Below are 18,140 nucleotides of genomic sequence, written 5' to 3'. Positions count from 1 at the left end.
ACTCTGAATATTCACTGTAAGGACTGATATTTAAGCTGGAGCTCCAATATTTTGGCCACCTGATGCAAAAAGCTGACTCATTAGAAAAGACCCTGATGCTGGAAGAGATTGAAGGCAGGAGGAGAAGGGGACGACAGAGGATGAGATGGCTGGATGGCATCACCGACTCGATGGACATGAGTTTGGGTAAACTCCAGGGGTTGGTGATGGATAGGGAGGCCTGGCGTGCTACAGTTCATGGGGTCGCAGAGTCGGACATGACTGAGCGACTGAACAACAACAGCACCTGTTTAATAGACAAATATTTTTTGGGATGTTAATAAGCAGATAAATACATATTTAATAACACAATACTTTACAGATAGCTATAAGGAGTACATGATATGACAGTGCCTGGAGTATAAAACCTGTGTGCTAAATCTTAATTTGCCTTCCTTTTCTGAAATTCGCGGAACTGCTCATCTCAATCAGCTTGGGTGACGTTTTGCTTTTCATCCTCCAGAGACAGACTTTTTGAGATCTCCTAGGGAAGACACCATTGGAAAATATTTCATGTCAATGTTACATGACATGGAACATGTACTGAGAATTTTTTTTTTTGTACTGAGTATTTAAGTGGTTTCTAAAATGACCCCTATGGTGGTTGCTGCTGTAAATGACAGGAAAATATGCATGCTTTTGTGATTGAAAATTGCTGCTTACTGGTACACGAAACTTTTGTTAACATATTGATGGAGAATATTTGCATACTAGTTTTAAAGTTCTGTCAGTTTAATATATTTGACTATCAACAAGAAAACAACACATTTTTTTGTACAAACCATCAAGTCAAATTCAGTATGCCTCATGAAGCAGATTAAATTCTTCAGAAGGCCATTGCTACATGACACTTGAAGAATATATCACTTCAGGGTGAAAAATTGCTTCAGATCCTGGCTTTTTCTACTTAGAACCCTATGGCCTTGGGGATTGGCAATAGAATTTAGTGGGATAATTAACACTGTCTTGGGCTTCCCTCATAGCTCAGTTGGTAAAGAATCTGCCTGCAATGCAGGAGACCCCGGTTTGATTCCTGGGTCAGGAAGATCCACTGGTGAAGGGATAGGCTACCCACTCCAGTATTCTTGGGCTTCCCTTGTGGCTCAGCTGGTAAAGAATCTACCTGCAGTGTGGGAGACCTGGATTCAGTCCCTGGGTTGGCAGGATCCCCTGGAGAAGGAAAAGGCTACCAACTCCAGTATTCTGGCCTGGAGGATTGCATGGACTATATAGTCTATGGCATCACAAAGAGTTAGACACGACTGAGGGACTTTCACTTCACTCCACTTCTTCAAGGTCCCAGAACCAAGAAGAAAGAGTTGAATTACCTTCCAGGTGTCATATTGTTGTGGAAAAGACATTGGACTAGAAATTCAGAATCTTGCATTTTCTCCTACCACTCTTTTTGTTGTTCAGTCACTCAGTTATGTCCAACTTTTTGACCCCAGGGACTGCAGCACACCAGGCTTCCCTGTCCTTCACCATCTCCTGGAACTTGTTTAAATTCATGTCCATGGTGTTGGGCAAGACCACCTAACCTGTTTCAATTCTCAGTTTCCTTTTTAATAAAGTTGTAGACCTGAAGTAAACTCTCAGTAAAGGAATAAAATTCTGAGTCTGTCTCATTTACTAGAAAGATATTTTCCCAAGAGCCATGGGGATCCAGAAACTGAGATTCCATTGTCCTAGAAGGGAGCCTATAATATGTTTACACCTCATTCTTTCCTATTCTGTGTATTCAGTGTTAGTCACTCAGTTCAGTTCAGTTCATTCACTCAGTCGTGTCTGACTCTTTGCAACCCCATGAATCGCAGCAAGCCAGGCCTCCCTGTCTATCACCATCTCCCGGAGTTCACTCAAACTCACGTCCATCGAGTTGGTGATACCATCCAGCCATCTCATCCTCTGTCATCCCCCTTTCCTCCTGCCCCTAATCCCTCCCAGCATCAGAGTCTTTTCCAATGAGTCAACTCTTTGCATGAGGTGGCCAAAGTACTGGAGTTTCAGCTTTAGCATCAGTCCTTCCAAAGAACACCCAGGGCTGATCTCCTTCAGAATGGACTGGTTGGATCTCCTTGCAGTCCAAGGAACTCTCAAGAATCTTCTCCAACACCACAGTTCAAAAGCATTAATTCTTTGGCGCTCAGCTTTCTTCACAGTCCAACTCTCACATCCATACATGACCACTGGAAAAACCATAGCCTTGACTAGACGGACCTTTGTTGGCAAAGTAATCTCTGCTCAGTTGTGTCCAACTCTTTGCGATCCCATGGGCTGTAGCCCACCAGGCTCCCCCTCCATGGGATTTCTTAGGCAAGAATATTAGAGTGAGTTGCCATTTCCTTCTCCAGGAGATCTTCCTGACCCAGAGATTGAACCTGAGTCTCCAGCATTGCAGGCAGATTCTTTACCACCTGAGCTACCAGGGAAGCCTCCTTAAAGCTGTTAAGGATGGCATTTTGTACTCCCTTCCCACTGTTGCCTTTTCTAGGCCAAATATCCTTATTACTCTACATATTGATGTGGTTTCAAGTTATTTTATCAACCTGGCTGTGCCATCTGGATGGGCCCCCACAGCTCATGGTCCCGTCACATGCTGGATCCCTTGACTTCAACATAATACTCTTTATAGAGTGTCTCCAGGGCTGAGGACAGAGGCCAAGATTTCTTAGCTACAGACCTGTTTCAGGTTTCTCCATCTTATCTGCAATAAGTCTTAGGACAATGATCTGCTTGTTTGGAAAACCCCTATCAAAGAAGGAAATATATTTTGTTCAGGATTACTCATTTCTTAAAGAATCCAGGGGGCCTTCCAATTTATTCTGTTTCCTTTGTTAATTGCTCATAACATAGCCATTCAATTATTTCTAGTAGCATTTTCTCCAGTAGTTGATGTCAGACTCACTGATTTATAGGCTCATAAATCTAGAGGACAAAAAATGATCCTACCTGTTCATCGTATTTGTGACTTGAATTTTTTTCAAAGTCCCTAAATGCTCTTTTTTAAATCATCTCACTTCTTAGTCCCTCTAAGCCAAACTAGTGCTTCCAGAAGCCTGGATTTGAATGTCTTTGGGTTGGTCATCCACTCTCCAATCCACTCAGTCCTTACTAAGCTTTCTGTTTTAATCTAGCATTTTCATACATTTCTGGGACAGGACTGGTTCATGGAGGATTTTGAGTCTATAGGCTATATTATTTCTGTCCTTTTTATCTTGAGGGTTATTTCCCTTGGTAATGAAGATGGAATCACAAAAGGAGTTGCTACCTTTGCTCACACTGGATTCCCTGTCTAGAATCTTCTCCACTTTTCCTACATAGACTCTTTCAAACTTTATATCACTTGAGAGCAACAATAACAACTATTTATTGTGCGCCTACCATATCCTGGTTGCTGAGAAATGAAAGGAGATATGAAAATGAATGTGTTCTGATCCTGGGCTCAGATTCTTGGTCCTATGTGATGGAGTAATGTGTAAAGCTGGACTTACAGTGTGGTGTGAATGATGTGTTTTTGCATGTGAACTCAGGAGCCAGACTACCTAGCTTCAGACCTAGGCCCAAAACCTAGTGACCGTTTAGCCTGCAAAAAGTTTTCAACTGCTCTGTGCCTCAGTTTCTTCATCTGTGAACTGGGGGTAAAATTAGCACCCCCTTGTAGAGCTGTTGCGAGAATTAAAGGAGCTAATGGCATCACTGACTCAATGGATATGAGTTTGAGTGAACTCTGGGAGTTGGTGATGGACAGGGAGGGCTGGCGTGCTGTGATTCATGGGGTTGCAAAGAGTCAGACTTGACTGAGTCTGACTGAGTACTGAACTGAATGCATATAAGATATTTAGAATAGTACCCAGCATGTGTAAAATTTCAGTGTTTGCTATCATTTCCATCATTCTTAAAATATAAGTATAATAAGGAAACCATTCTCTGATCACCTTCCTTCCCTCATATAACTACTTCCATGTATTAGATGTTTCTTCTCTTTGCTGTACTACTCTGTGTATATGTATATATTTATAACAGCCAATGCTAAAATGATATAATGTAATGGTCTCTCTCCAAGGTACTGGTGGTATTATATTGAAATCTTTCCTCTTGTTTGTTTGTTTTTTTTAATTTAATTTTATTTTTAAACTTTACAATATTGTATTAGTTTTGCCAAATATCGAAATGAATCCACCACAGGTATACCTGTGTTCCCCATCCTGAACCCTCCTCCCTCCTCCCTCCCCATACCCTCCCTCTGGGTCGTCCCAGTGCACCAGCCCCAAGCATCCAGTATCGTGCATCGAACCTGGACTGGTGACTCATTTCATACATGATATTATACATGTTTCAATGCCATTCTCCCAAATCTCCCCACCCTCTCCCTCTCCCACAGAGTCCATAAGACTGTTCTATACATCAGTGTCTCTTTTGCTGTCTCGTACACAGGGTTATTGTTACCATCTTTCTAAATTCCATATATATGTGTTAGTATACTGTATTGGTGTTTTTCTTTCTGGCTTACTTCACTCTGTATAATAGGTTCCAGTTTCATCCACCTCATTAGAACTGATTCAAATGTATTCTTTTTAATGGCTGAGTAATACTCCATTGTGTATATGTACCACAGCTTTCTTATCCATTCATCTGCTGATGGACATCTAGGTTGCTTCCATGTCCTGGCTATTATAAACAGTGCTGCAATGAACATTGGGGTACACGTGTCTCTTTCCCTTCTGGTTCCCTCAGTGTGTATGCCCAGCAGTGGGATTGCTGGATCATAAGGCAGTTCTATTTCCAGTTTTTAAGGAATCTCACACTGTTCTCCATAGTGGCTGTACTAGTTTGCATTCCCACCAACAGTGTAAGAGGGTTCCCTTTTCTCCACACCCTCTCCAGCATTTATTGCTTATAGACTTTCGGATCGCAGCCATTCTGACTGGCGTGAAATGGTACCTCATAGTGGTTTTGATTTGCATTTCTCTGATAATGAGTGATGTTGAGCATCTTTTCATGTGTTTGTTAGCCATCTGTATGTCTTCTTTGGAGAAATGTCTATTTAGTTCTTTGGCCCATTTTTTGATTGGGTCATTTATTTTTCTGGAGTTGAGCTGTAGGAGTTGCTTGTATATTTTTGAGATTAGTTGTTTGTCAGTTGCTTCATTTGCTATTATTTTCTCCCATTCTGAAGGCTGCCTTTTCACCTTGCTAATAGTTTGCTTTGTTGTGCAGGTTTTAAGTTTAATTAGGTCCCATTTGTTTATTTTTGCTTTTATTTCCAATATTCTGGGAGGTGGATCATAGGGGATCCTGCTGTGATGTATGTCAGAGAGTGTTTTGCCTATGTTCTCCTCTAGGAGTTTTATAGTTTCTGGTCTTACGTTGAGATCTTTAATCCATTTTGAGTTTATTTTTGTGTATTGTGTTAGAAAGTGTTATAGTTTCATTCTTTTACAAGTGGTTGACCAGTTTTCCCAGCACCACTTGTTAAAGAGATTGTCTTTAATCCATTGTATATTCTTGCCTCCTTTGTCAAAGATAAGGTGTCCATATGTGTGTGGATTTATCTCTGGGCTTTCTATTTTGTTCCATTGATCAATATTTCTGTCTTTGTGCCAGTACCATACTGTCTTGATAACTGTGGCTTTGTAATAGAGCCTGAAGTCAGGTAGGTTGATTCCTCCAGTTCCATTCTTCTTTCTCAAGATAGCTTTGGCTATTCGAGGTTTTTTGTATTTCCATACAAATTGTGAAATTATTTATTCTAGCTCTGTGAAGAATACCATTGGTAGCTTGATAGGGATTGCATTGAATCTATAAATTGCTTTGGGTAGTATACTCATTTTCACTATATTGATTCTTCCAATCCATGCCCAGTTAGACCTAATTGATATCTATAGGACATTTCATCCCAAATCAATGAATTTCACCTTTTTCTCAAGCGCACATGGAACCTTCTCCAGGATAGATCACATCCTGGGCCATAAATCTAGCCTTGGAAAATTCAAAAAAATAGAAATCATTCCAAGCATCTTTTCTGACCACAATGCAGTAAGATTAGATCTCAATTACAGGAGAAAAACTATTAAAAATTCCAACATATGGAGGCTGAACAACATGCTGCTGAATAACCAACAAATCACAGAAGAAATCAAAAAAGAAATCAAAATTTGCGTAGAAACTAATGAAAATGAAAACACAACAACCCAAAACCTGTGGGACACTTTAAAAGCAGTCCTAAGGGGAAAGTTCATAGCAATACAGGCATACCTCAAGAAACAAGAAAAAAGTCAAATAAATAACCTAACCCTACACCTAAAGCAACTAGAAAAGGAAGAAATGAAGAACCCCAGGGTTAGTAGAAGGAAAGAAATCTTAAAAATTAGGGCAGAAATAAATGCAAAAGAAACAAAAGAGACCATAGCAAAAATTAACAAAGCCAAAAGCTGGTTCTTTGAAAGGATAAATAAAATTGACAAACCATTAGCCAGACTCATCAATAAACAAAGGGAGAAAAATCAAATCAATAAAATTAGAAACGAAAATGGAGAGATCACAACAGACAACACAGAAATACAAAGGATCATAAAAGACTACTATCAACAATTATATGCCAATAAAATGGACAACGTGGAAGAAATGGACAAATTCTTAGAAAAGTACAACTTTCCAAAACTGGACCAGGAAGAAATAGAAAATCTTAACAGACCCATCACAAGTACGGAAATTGAAACTGTAATCAAAAATCTTCCAGCAAACAAAAGCCCAGGTCCAGAGGGCTTCACAGCTGAATTCTACCAAAATTTTAGAGAGGAGCTAACACCTATCCTGCTCGAACTCTTCCAGAAAATTGCAGAGGAAGGTAAACTTCCAAACTCATTCTATGAGGCCACCATCACCCTAATACCAAAACCTAATAAAGATCCCACAAAAAAAGAAAACTACAGGCCAATATCACTGATGAACATAGATGCAAAAATCCTTAACAAAATTCTAGCAGTCAGAATCCAACAACACATTAAAAAGATCATACACCATGACCAAGTGGGCTTTATCCCAGGGATGCAAGGATTCTTCAATATCCTCAAATCAATCAATGTAATACACCACATTAACAAATTGAAAAATAAAAACCATATGATTATCTCAATAGATGCAGAGAAAGCCTTTGACAAAATTCAACATCCATTTACGATAAGAACTCTCCAGAAAGCAGGAATAGAAGGAACATACCTCAACATAATAAAAGCTATATATGACAAACCCACAGCAAACGTTATCCTCAATGGTGAAAAATTGAAAGCATTTCCTCTAAAGTCAGGAACAAGACAAGGGTGCCCACTTTCACCATTACTATTCAACATAGTTTTTTTGAAGTTTTGGCCACAGCAATCAGAGCAGAAAAAGAAATAAAAGGAATCCAAACTGGAAAAGAAGAAGTAAAACTCTCACTATTTGCAGATGACATGATCCTCTACATAGAAAACCCTAAAGACTCCACCAGAAAATTACTAGAACTAATCAATGAGTATAGTAAAGTTGCAGGATTTAAAATCAACACACAGAAATCCCTTGCATTCCTATACACTAATAATGAGAAAACAGAAAGAGAAATTAAGGAAACAATTCCATTCACCATTGCAATGGAAAGAATAAAATACTTAGGAATATATCTACCTAAAGAAACTAAATACCTATATATAGAAAACTATAAAACACTGGTGAAAGAAATCTTGTTTGTTTTAAAAAGTTGTTATCTCAAGGTTACCTTTCCATCCACTGTTCTCATTCACTCTCTCTTGGCAGCCCCATGACCTATCTCTGATATTGTTTGACTTCCTTAAAATATAACAACTAAATGTAATCAACTTAAAGTTAATTCCTGACATGGAAGGGTCTTTAGGATCTCACCCCCAGTGCTAGTTTTCATTATTTCATTCTCATTGGTCAGTGCCCCAGCTATACTCTTGTTAAATACTTTGAATTTCACTTTTGTTTTATTCCTCTGCAATTTATATAGAATATTTAGTTAAATAATTAGTGTTAGTCACTCAGTTTTGTCTGACTGTTTGCAACCCTATGGACTATAGCCATCAGGCTCTTCTGTCCATGGGATTCTCCAGGAGTGGGTAGCCATTCCCTTCTCCAGGGGATCTTCCCAATCCAGGGCTTGAGCTTAGGTCTTCTGCATTATAGGTAGCTTCTTTACAGTTTGAACCATCAGAGGAGCCCTTATACAGAATAGAGGTCCAAATTTTTTTATTGATGATTCCTAAATTAGAAAAGAACTGAAAACCAAGGTTTCTCCCTCCTCCTTCTCTCCATCTTCTTTCTTCCTTCCTTTTTCCTTCCCCCGCCTCTTTTTTCATCCTTTCTCAGAGATCTCTCTCTCCTTCAACTTATACTAAAATACATGTGACCACAAGTCTACACATGAACTGAGGGATGGAGTTTACAATCTTTATTTGTTATTCCATTTAGTATTAAACCAATATGTTTCACTACAAAATTGTTAATGTATTACAACCACTGCCTCAGACTATACTGGGGATTTTTTGAAATAGTGTGTATATTATTTTATATTTCCCCCACATTTTTGAATTCTAAAACATGTCTGTCTCCAAGAGTTTCTGATAAGAGATTTGTGGATTTTACAGACTTTCCCTTCAATTTAAACCTTGGCCCTTCTGTATAAAGGGCTTCCCTGATAGTTCAATTGGTAAAGAATCTGCCTGCAATGCAGGAGAGCCTGGTTCGATTCCTGGGTCAGGAAGATCTGCTGGAGAAGGGATAGGCTACCCACTGCAGTATTCTTGGGCTTCCCTTGTGGCCCAGCTGGTAAAGAATCCACCTGCAGTGAGGGAGACTTGGGTTTGATCCCTGGGTTGGGAAGATCCCCTGGAGAAGGGAAAGGCTACCCTCTCCAGTAATCTGGCCTGGAAAATTCCGTGGACTGTATAGTCCATGGGGTTGCAAAGAGTCAGACACAACTGAGTGATTTTCACTTTCACTTCTTTCTTCTGTATAAATTGTGTGATGTTGAACAATTTGGTTAACCTTTCTCTATATCAGAAACTCTCATCTTAAAATGGAGATAGTATTAATATCTCTCCATAGAGTTCCTAATAGAACTCAATAGCTAACATATGGAAACTGCTTTAAACGTTCCTGTTTCATGGTAGGCACTCATTTATTAGTAACTATTACTTTTACGTTTGTTGTTGCTGTTTTTATTTGAGGACAAGGTGTGCTTTCCAACTTCATGCTTGTATAGTACCAACTGCACAGTGAGAACTCTGTAACAGCTTGCTGGATAGCTGCATGAATGAATGACTTCATTTCCCCCCAGGAGTGAATTGATCCCTTTCCAGTTTTTTTTTTTTTTTTCCCCCTGAAAAACAGGTTAAACAGGTTAAAATGCTTGTTTCATTTTTCCCTTTCTGATAGCATCGTATAGTAATAGCTCTTGGGCCTCCTATTCTTTCCATGCTTGGATATATGTTTTTCTTTCTATCTTTTTTATATGACTCTATTCAATCAAGCACTTTAAAAATGTACACTGTCAAGCAACACTGCTTTCTTCAAATTTTCCTTATTCATATTTTTTTTATGCTAAAGTTATTCTAAGAATTCTCATCATCCTTGAGACCTCTTCCCTCTTGAGTTCTTCCTGGCACACATAGAATCCCATCTATATTTCCCTAAAACTTTCTGAAATCCACTTAACATAGTACATATTTCTCTTCTGTGGCTACTACAAACCACAAGAAATAGACATGTTCTTCCTAGGCTACCATCATTTTAACCCCAAGAAATATTGTCTTTTGTCCTTAGGGTCTATTTTGGTTTCCAGCAAAACACACAACAGCATCTCAGTACATTTTTGTTTTAAAAGAATTCAGTGCTTCCTTATTGGTCAGAATGAAGCTCAGTGACTCTGCCCCATTCATTGTGTATTCCATCTTCTGAGAGTCAAAACTATTGCAAGGGTTGACTTGGAGGTATCAGGTTGTTCCTTTGGAACAGAAGGAGACTTTCTGAACAAGCGCAGATCATTGGAGTTACTCAACATTGTCATGTCTTATTCCTATAGTTATTTATTTTATAAATTGTCTTTTCTAGCGGGGATATCTGCAGAACTCCCCAATGGCATTAGCCTTCTTGTTCCTTTTCTCTTTCATTTTTATTCAAGTTCTTTTTATCTGCATTTCTCTACTGGCATCCTCTTTTTAGGTACACTGTGTTTTACTTCCACCACTTCCATTAAACATATTGATTTTGAGCAAAATACACATTTTCATTGTCATAGTCTTATCATGACTCCTATCATTTCAAACATCAGAAATACTTTAAGATCATACCTGTTTCTTTTGTTGACTGTCTCATTTCAATTTATTGTCCAAATATTGCTCATTCATAAATATGTATTGGAATGTACATTTATTATTTATGACACATTTCCTGTTACTTGAGAACTTATGCACCTTTTACCTACTGTTCACTAGTCATATGAACCTCTTTTCTACAATTTTTGGGCCATTTTCCTCTCTCTCAAATGCAGTTTTATCACTCTTATGATCTAGTTGGAAAGTCTCTGCTAAGAACATTCTTCTTAGAACACATTGTCCTTTACCAGGAGTTTTTTATGCAGGAAATGTTTATCATGTTCCAGAAAGGCAACCCTGTTCCTTGACCCTATATAACTTTCAGGGCTTTAACTTCCTGTTACCAGTGGCCTGTTTCTTCATTCAGTAGCAGTTATGTACTCTCATGGTCTTGATTGGAACTATTCTCCCTCTGATATCTCAGTTTCAGACTGTAGTCTCACATCCTTCCGTCTCATTTATTGTCTTCAACCTTGTCAAAACCAACAGCCCATTAGCCCTACCCATTCTCATTTGTGAGGAGAAAGGAAAGTCTTCTTTTCCCTCCTTCTCAAGACATGATTCCATAGTCCATTAAAACAACACAGCCTAGCAAATGTTCCAATTCATTTTATCTAATATCTTTCTCGTTTTTCTTGGCAAAGCCCCAGACTGGTAACTTCTCAGATGAAATGGTTAAAGTTCATTGGGAAAAAAAAATCACACATGCATCCAGAGTTTTATTTCATTTAGATTCAAGACTGTAAACCTCAAATCTGCCTGACAGCTCATCTATATTTATCTAGTAAACTCATATTTCTACCCCACCAATGACAAAGACTCTCTCAATGAATGACAAACTCTGGACAGATTCCTCTGAGCCCTTTCATAATTAAGCCCTGACCTTGGGCTCTGTCCTTGGCTTGCTTAGTCCAGTTTTAGCAAAAATCCTGCTGAGTCAGTTTAGAAAAATCTACCATCCTTGGAATCTGATTACCCTTTTTTGTTGTTCAATTGCTCAGTCATGTCCGACTCTTTGCGACCCCATGGACTGCAGCACCCTGGGCTTCCCTGTCCTTCACCATCTCCCAGAGCTTGTTCAAACTCATGTCCATTGAGTCAGTGATTCCATCCACCCATCTTGTCCTCAGTCGTCCCCTTCTCCTCCCACCTTCAGTCTTCCCCAGCATCAGGGGAGTCGGCACTTTGCATCAGCTGGCCAAAGTATTGGAGTTTCAGCTTCAGCATCAGTCCTTCCAATGAATATTCAGGACTGATTTCCTTTAGGATTGACTGGTTTGATCTCCTTGCAGTCCAAGAGACTCTCAAGAGTCTTCTCCAACACCACAGTTTAAAAGCATCAATTCTTCAGTGCTCAGCCTTCTTTATGGTCCAACTCTCACATCCATACATGACTACTGGTAAAACCATAGCTTTGACAAGATGGACCTTTGTTGACAAAGTAATGTCTCTACTTTTTAATACACTATCTACATTTGTCATAGCTTTTCTTCCAAGGAGCAAGCATCTTTTAATTTCATGGCTACAGTCACCATCTGCAGTGATTTGGGGACCCAAGAAAATAAAGTCTGTCACTGTTTCCCTCTATTTTCTGATCAAATCCTTTATCCCCTCAACTCTTGGTATCTTATCACCCTGGCCTCCCTTCAGCAAGAATCCTGTCAGGTTGGTTTAGCTAGAATCCGCCTTACCCTTGATGTTTCTTTCTTCTTAAAAATTTACCACCCATTAACACCCACTGTTCTCCTTGGCTATAAATTTCCACTTGTCCTTGTTGTATTGTGAGGTAAGCTGATCTCTCTTCCCTACGGCAAACCCCCCAAATGCAGTGGTCTCTCTCAAATAGTCTTCCTACTGTCTTTCATGGGCTTCCCCGGTGGCTCAGATAGTGTCTTTAACAAGTGTTATGAATAATTCTTTAACACAAAATGACATATTTCGTGCTTTCTTTTCAAACTTCCAGATCCTTTCTTCTCCCCTTGCTCTTAGCTGATCACTTTGACTCACACTTTGTTCTCTTGATCTGTGAGGAATATCCTCCTCTTTTTAGCCCCAAATCTACACACCTACATGCTTCTTCTTAGATCTTCATTTCATTGCCGCCTGTGATACTGGTGGAACCGTGCCTTCTCTAGAAAGTTTCACTCTTCCACGGGTGCTGTAAATTCTACCCCTTCTTGCCTTGTCAAAGTCTTCAGCTCTTCCCTCGTTCTCTCTTTCTCCTCAATCAATAAACTCTTCTTTATACATGGATGAATCCCATCATAGTTAACATGCTCCAGACTCTTCCATATTGAATGTGTAGAAGGAAGTCTCCCTCAACTTCACCTCCTCCCCAACAGTTGTTATACCATCTGCTTTCTTTCATGACCAAACTTCCCAAAGATTTGTCTAAATGTGAGATCTCCACTTCCTTACCTCTCAGTCATCCCTTGACCCATTTCAGTGTAGTTTTTACCTCTGGTATTCCATAATGTCACCAATGAACATTAAATTTCAAAGTACTCTTTTTTATTTCTATATTCCTTGACCTTTTCATAATATTCTACTCAGCTGACCATTCCATCCCTCTTGAAATAGCTTCTTCTTATCTTCTGGGGCCTGATGTCTCTTTGTTTTTTCCTTATCTCTTCGGTTGTTTCTCATCTCCTTTTGTCATACCTTCTGATGTTGACATTTCCAGATCTCTAGCTTAGGACTCATTTTCTTTTATTTTTTCTGTACAGATTTTTCCTAGATGATTTTTTTTCCCCTGGAAATGAAGTATCTTTAACTACTACCTGCTGCTGCTGCTGCTAAGTCACTTCAGTCATGTCCAACTCTGTGGGACCCCATAGACAGCAGCCCATCAGGCTCCCCCATCCCTGGGATTCTCAAGGCAAGAACACTGAAGTGGGTTGCCATTTCCTCCTCCAATGCATGAAAGTGAAGACTGAAAGTGAAGTCGCCCAGTCGTGTCCGACTCCTAGCGACCCCATGGACTGCAGCCCACCAGGTTCCTCCATCCATGGGATTTTCCAGGCAAGAGTACTGGAGTGGGGTGCCATTGCCTTCTCTGTAAATACTACCTATATGCTGAAAACTCACAGTTTTATGTTTCCAACCCAAACCATATCTCTGAGACATCCAAAGATGTTTCAATCTAATGTATCCAAAAGTAAACTTTTGCTCTTCCCACCCCATCAAATATGTCCTTTTACTGTTTTCCCCTTCCCATAGTTGTCATTCACAACAATCTAGAAATTGTTACCTCTCACTTCTGACTCACTACCCACACCAGCCTATCCATCTCCACATGTTAACAATTCTTCCCCCTCCGTCTACTCAAATCCATCTTCATTTTCCCATCTTGACAGCATCTCCCTACTCTAGGGCACCAGCATCTCTTTACTGGGTCTCTACAATTTATTTGCTTGTCTCTACATTTGGGTTATTCTAATCTGTTTGAAACATGGCATCCAGAATGATCTTTAAAAATGAACTTTGATCACATCACTTCTCTGTTTAAACTCTTCAGTGATACCCTTATATGTTTAGGACTAACTGACTTGAAGCCACATTCTGTGCACTCTCTAATGAAATTATAAACCACCATCACCCTCACTCATCTTGCTGCATTCACATTGGTCTTATCTTCATCTTCTTCAAACAAGAATGATCTTCCTTTGTCTGGAACACTCATCCCATACAAGTGGTTTGTGGTAGCTTCATTCTTCTGTTCTTGCATTACAGATGTTGTTCTTGGAGGCACTATGATTTTATTTAATACAATATATATTTTATTTGCTTGTTAACTCCTTTTCCCCTCTATCTCCTCCTGACTAAGCTCCATGAAGGCAAAGATAATGGCTCTTATTTACAAATGTACACCAGACATCTACCAAAGTGTCTGGTATCTGATGTGTTCAATAATAATTTGTTCAGTCACTGAACCCAAAATTTTAACTGGCAAGGTCTTTAGTGCTTCTTTGACTCCCATTTTATTCTCTGTGAGGTTCAGTAGTATGGTTCAGTATATCAGTAGGAGATTTCTTTGTTTATTACTACTCAGTGTCTTCTCACACTCAACTACGCCACTAGCCAGGATAACTCAAGGGAATCCCTATTCCTTGATCCTCAAAGAACTTGACCAAAGTAGCATCCTTTAACAATGTCTACCTACCTTACCATCTTTTAAGATTCTCACCATATAAATCAACTCATGGGACTTCCCTGTTGGCTCAGTCAGTAAAGAGTCTGCCTGTAATGCAAGAGTTTGATCCCTTTGATGAGAAGATTCCCTGGAGAAGGAAATGACAACCCACTCCAGAATTCTTGCCTGGGAAATCTCATGGACAGAGAAGCTTGGTGGGCTATAGTCCATGGGGTCAAGAGAGTCAGATACAACTTAGTGACTAAACCATCACCACCACCAAGTCAACTTATACTTTTCTCTTTCAAAATCCATATTGTAGCTACTTTATCTGATGAAAGTGGAATGAAAAGAAGAAGAAATCTTATTATGGTATATAATTTTGTTCACACTGAATAAAAATTCAGAATAGCTAGCCTATTTAGGCTCTATGCTCTTTGGATATTAAAAAAAGAAAAAAACCTGACATGGAATAGAGTATTTGTTGTAATAGCCAAAGGGAAAAGTACATAGATTTCTACATCTTATGGAAATTCAAAGGTTTTAGTATGAAATATACAAAACTATATCTATTATGTAGCTTAAGTACATTGATAGAAATGTTATTTTTTTTCCTAAAATGACGATTATATTTACTGTCATTTCAATAGTTTAATATATATAAATAGAATATGTACTTCTGTGGTAATTAACAATGGTGCTATTTTCATCATAATCTTAAAAAACAATTAACAATGGGGCTATTTTCATCATAATCTTAAAAAACATATTTAAAGCTTAAAGTTTACTTGTAAAGCATCTATAGCATTGTGACAAATCTGATATATTTAATAAGTAGTTAGAGAGTAGACATTTCTCTTAGGAGTATAGCAACCTATAAGTAGGATTATTCAGGTGCCAACATTATTAAATAACATGAAAGCTGAAAGAAAAATCAGTTTAACATTTAAAATTCCCTTAAATGCTCAGTTTTAATAGGGAAAAGAAGTACATAAAACAGTGTACAACCAGATTAAGTACTGAGCCATTACTTTATCAAGGCTAGAAAGAAATGAGCAAATTTCTTCCCCAGGTTTTTACTGTTTTGCTAAGGACAGTCTAGATTAATTTGAAAATGCAGTGCACTTTTCTTAACAGAAAAAAATTTGAATCAGCTGATAGATAAGAAGAATAAACACTGAAGTAAACATTGCAGCCGAAACTAAAGTAACTGAAGTGAAAATGTTTTCATAATGAACTTTTATGTTTAACAAGCCCAGACACTTGGAACAGTGTAAGCTATATTAAACCCTTTTATGAAAGGATTATGTTTTGTATGATGAGTGTTTTAATATAAGTATGGTACACAGCGTAAAATACAACTACATTTAACTCAAAGTAATTACGAGAATTCAGGCGAAATTATTTTCTCCTGTACTATCACATTGATACAGAAAAAAAAATTCTTCTGGAACCTTTCACCAACATGTCTCTGTTTCAATTATTTTTGGCAGTATATATATTGCGTCTCTGTCTCAGCTACCTTTTATATCGACAGTTGGTAGCACAAGCCTTTTAACGCACAAAGGGTAGCAGCTCTTCAGCCAATCTGTGATAAAAGGGAAAAAATGAAATCACTATGGAAACTGCAGGAAGGATCTAAAAGCTCTCTTTATAAAGTAAACGTCTGATGTTTGTGACTGCAGGGGTAAAAAATTCATAAATCTGTGTGATGCTATCATTTCTGATTTGTTATCACTGCAAATGCCAATTGGAAGCAGCCTGACCTTAGCTTCATTAAGTGTCTGTTCAGAAATAGTTACTATTCAACAGGAGGAAGACGGGGGCCTGCGGAGAGGTCAGGGGTTTAAGCGGGTAGTGTGGGACAGAGGGAAGAAACTAATTTGCTTCGAATGTTTCTTTTCTCATTTGATTGTCTTTTTCTTTTAAATCACAGTGACTTGATGGAATCGGGCACAATGAATTTGTTCTGCTCTATGTTTTATTTTGGTTTGTGTTTCATTCAGAAATGGAATAAACCTCAGACCCAAATTCAACTTAGAAAAGTATGTCTGTTTTTGCTTTTGAATTGAAAGAAAAGAGGGGGAAAAAAAATCACTCACCCTCTCCTTTCAATCAAAAAGCAAATAAATACCAAGGAGAAGTCTTCTCACTTTAGCACCCTGGACCCTTAGGAGTCAAAAAGGAAGGATCCTGACTACACAAGCTGTGATGAATTTGATTTGACAACAGACAGCAACAAACACCTGTGTCGAGGAGGAAGTTTCAGAATATCTCATCAATGCTCAGAAGTTAAGTGACTTTTAAAAGAGTTATATGGATGTTGAAATAAGGAACTTTTTATTTAATAATAGTTCACCTGTGGTGGAGGGACTATGAGGTCAAGAGGACACTGAAAAATTCTCCAGTGTGAAATTCTGCAAATTCAATAGTAGCCTTAATTCAGAGGAAGATGAAAATTCAAGTAAGTAAACCAGTTTCAGCATTGCATATGCTACGATGCTTGTCTTTTCAATGTTTGCAATTGAATACTACTTCATTAGTCAGATTCTCAGGCAATAGAGACTGTGACTTCTTAAAAAAAAGTTTATGGCAACTTTATCACAGTTGTAATGCATTGAAATGAAATGTCAAAGATTGATGTGCATGGTAATTGATTTCATATCGTCATGCTCTATTTAGACAATTATAAACATCGCTAATCTAATGTTTCAAGGTACTTACGAACAATTAGTGATTCTGTACCAGCATCTCAAACACACTTTTGATGATGATAATATACTGAGGTGAGTTCTATAAATCCTAAAAGGGCTGTTGTGTAAATTATGATTAGAAAAAATATTAGAGTTTTTTTTTTCCCAGTGAAATGATTAAGGATTTGAAAATAAAAACAGGAGCATTCTAGTTGTAAGCATGTAAAAATTCAGCACAATTAGCAGAGAGAACACTTTGCTTTATAATAATATACTTGTTTAAAATAAAAGAATATGACATCTACCATTTCAACTTTATTTAACTTCTACAATTACTAATGACTAACTTGGCTGTTTGTGCAGCCTTTTCAATTTCCATGGTGCTCTCGTATTAAAAGGGTGTCGTTAAATGGTCAGTGATACAGAGTCGAATGAAAGTGTGTATTTGGGTAGCCAAACATAAATATGTGCAGGCTTTCATTTGAAAATATTTAAATGCCTCATACACACTGACTTCACTGATGCTTTTTGTGCATATAATGAAAACCAATTATCTGTGGAGAAAACTTGACTGGGTGGAAGGAAATTAAATTGGTTTTTAAAGACTTCCTTAAACAGCAGTAGCTAGGGAAAGCTCCAATAACATTTTCCCTGAAGATTGTAATGACTTTACCATATTAATAAATCATGCTTTATCCTGACTTTTATCAAAAGACTTGGATGGGAAGACTTCACGTGACAGAGTGAAGAGAGGGGAGCACTTCCAGTTGGAGCTGTGGGGCATCAGCCACTCTCCCACTTCCTGTGAAGCTCTGCAAACAGCTGTTGGAGAAGTCAGGTAGGTCCTAACTTACCCGAAAAACAGGATACAGGATACTTTTAACAAAACTTCCAATTGTAGTTTCT

This window comes from Bos mutus, chromosome 5, assembly GCF_027580195.1.
Source record: "Bos mutus isolate GX-2022 chromosome 5, NWIPB_WYAK_1.1, whole genome shotgun sequence".
NCBI lineage: Eukaryota > Metazoa > Chordata > Mammalia > Artiodactyla > Bovidae > Bos > Bos mutus.
Note: the sequence above shows the minus strand (reverse complement) of the source record.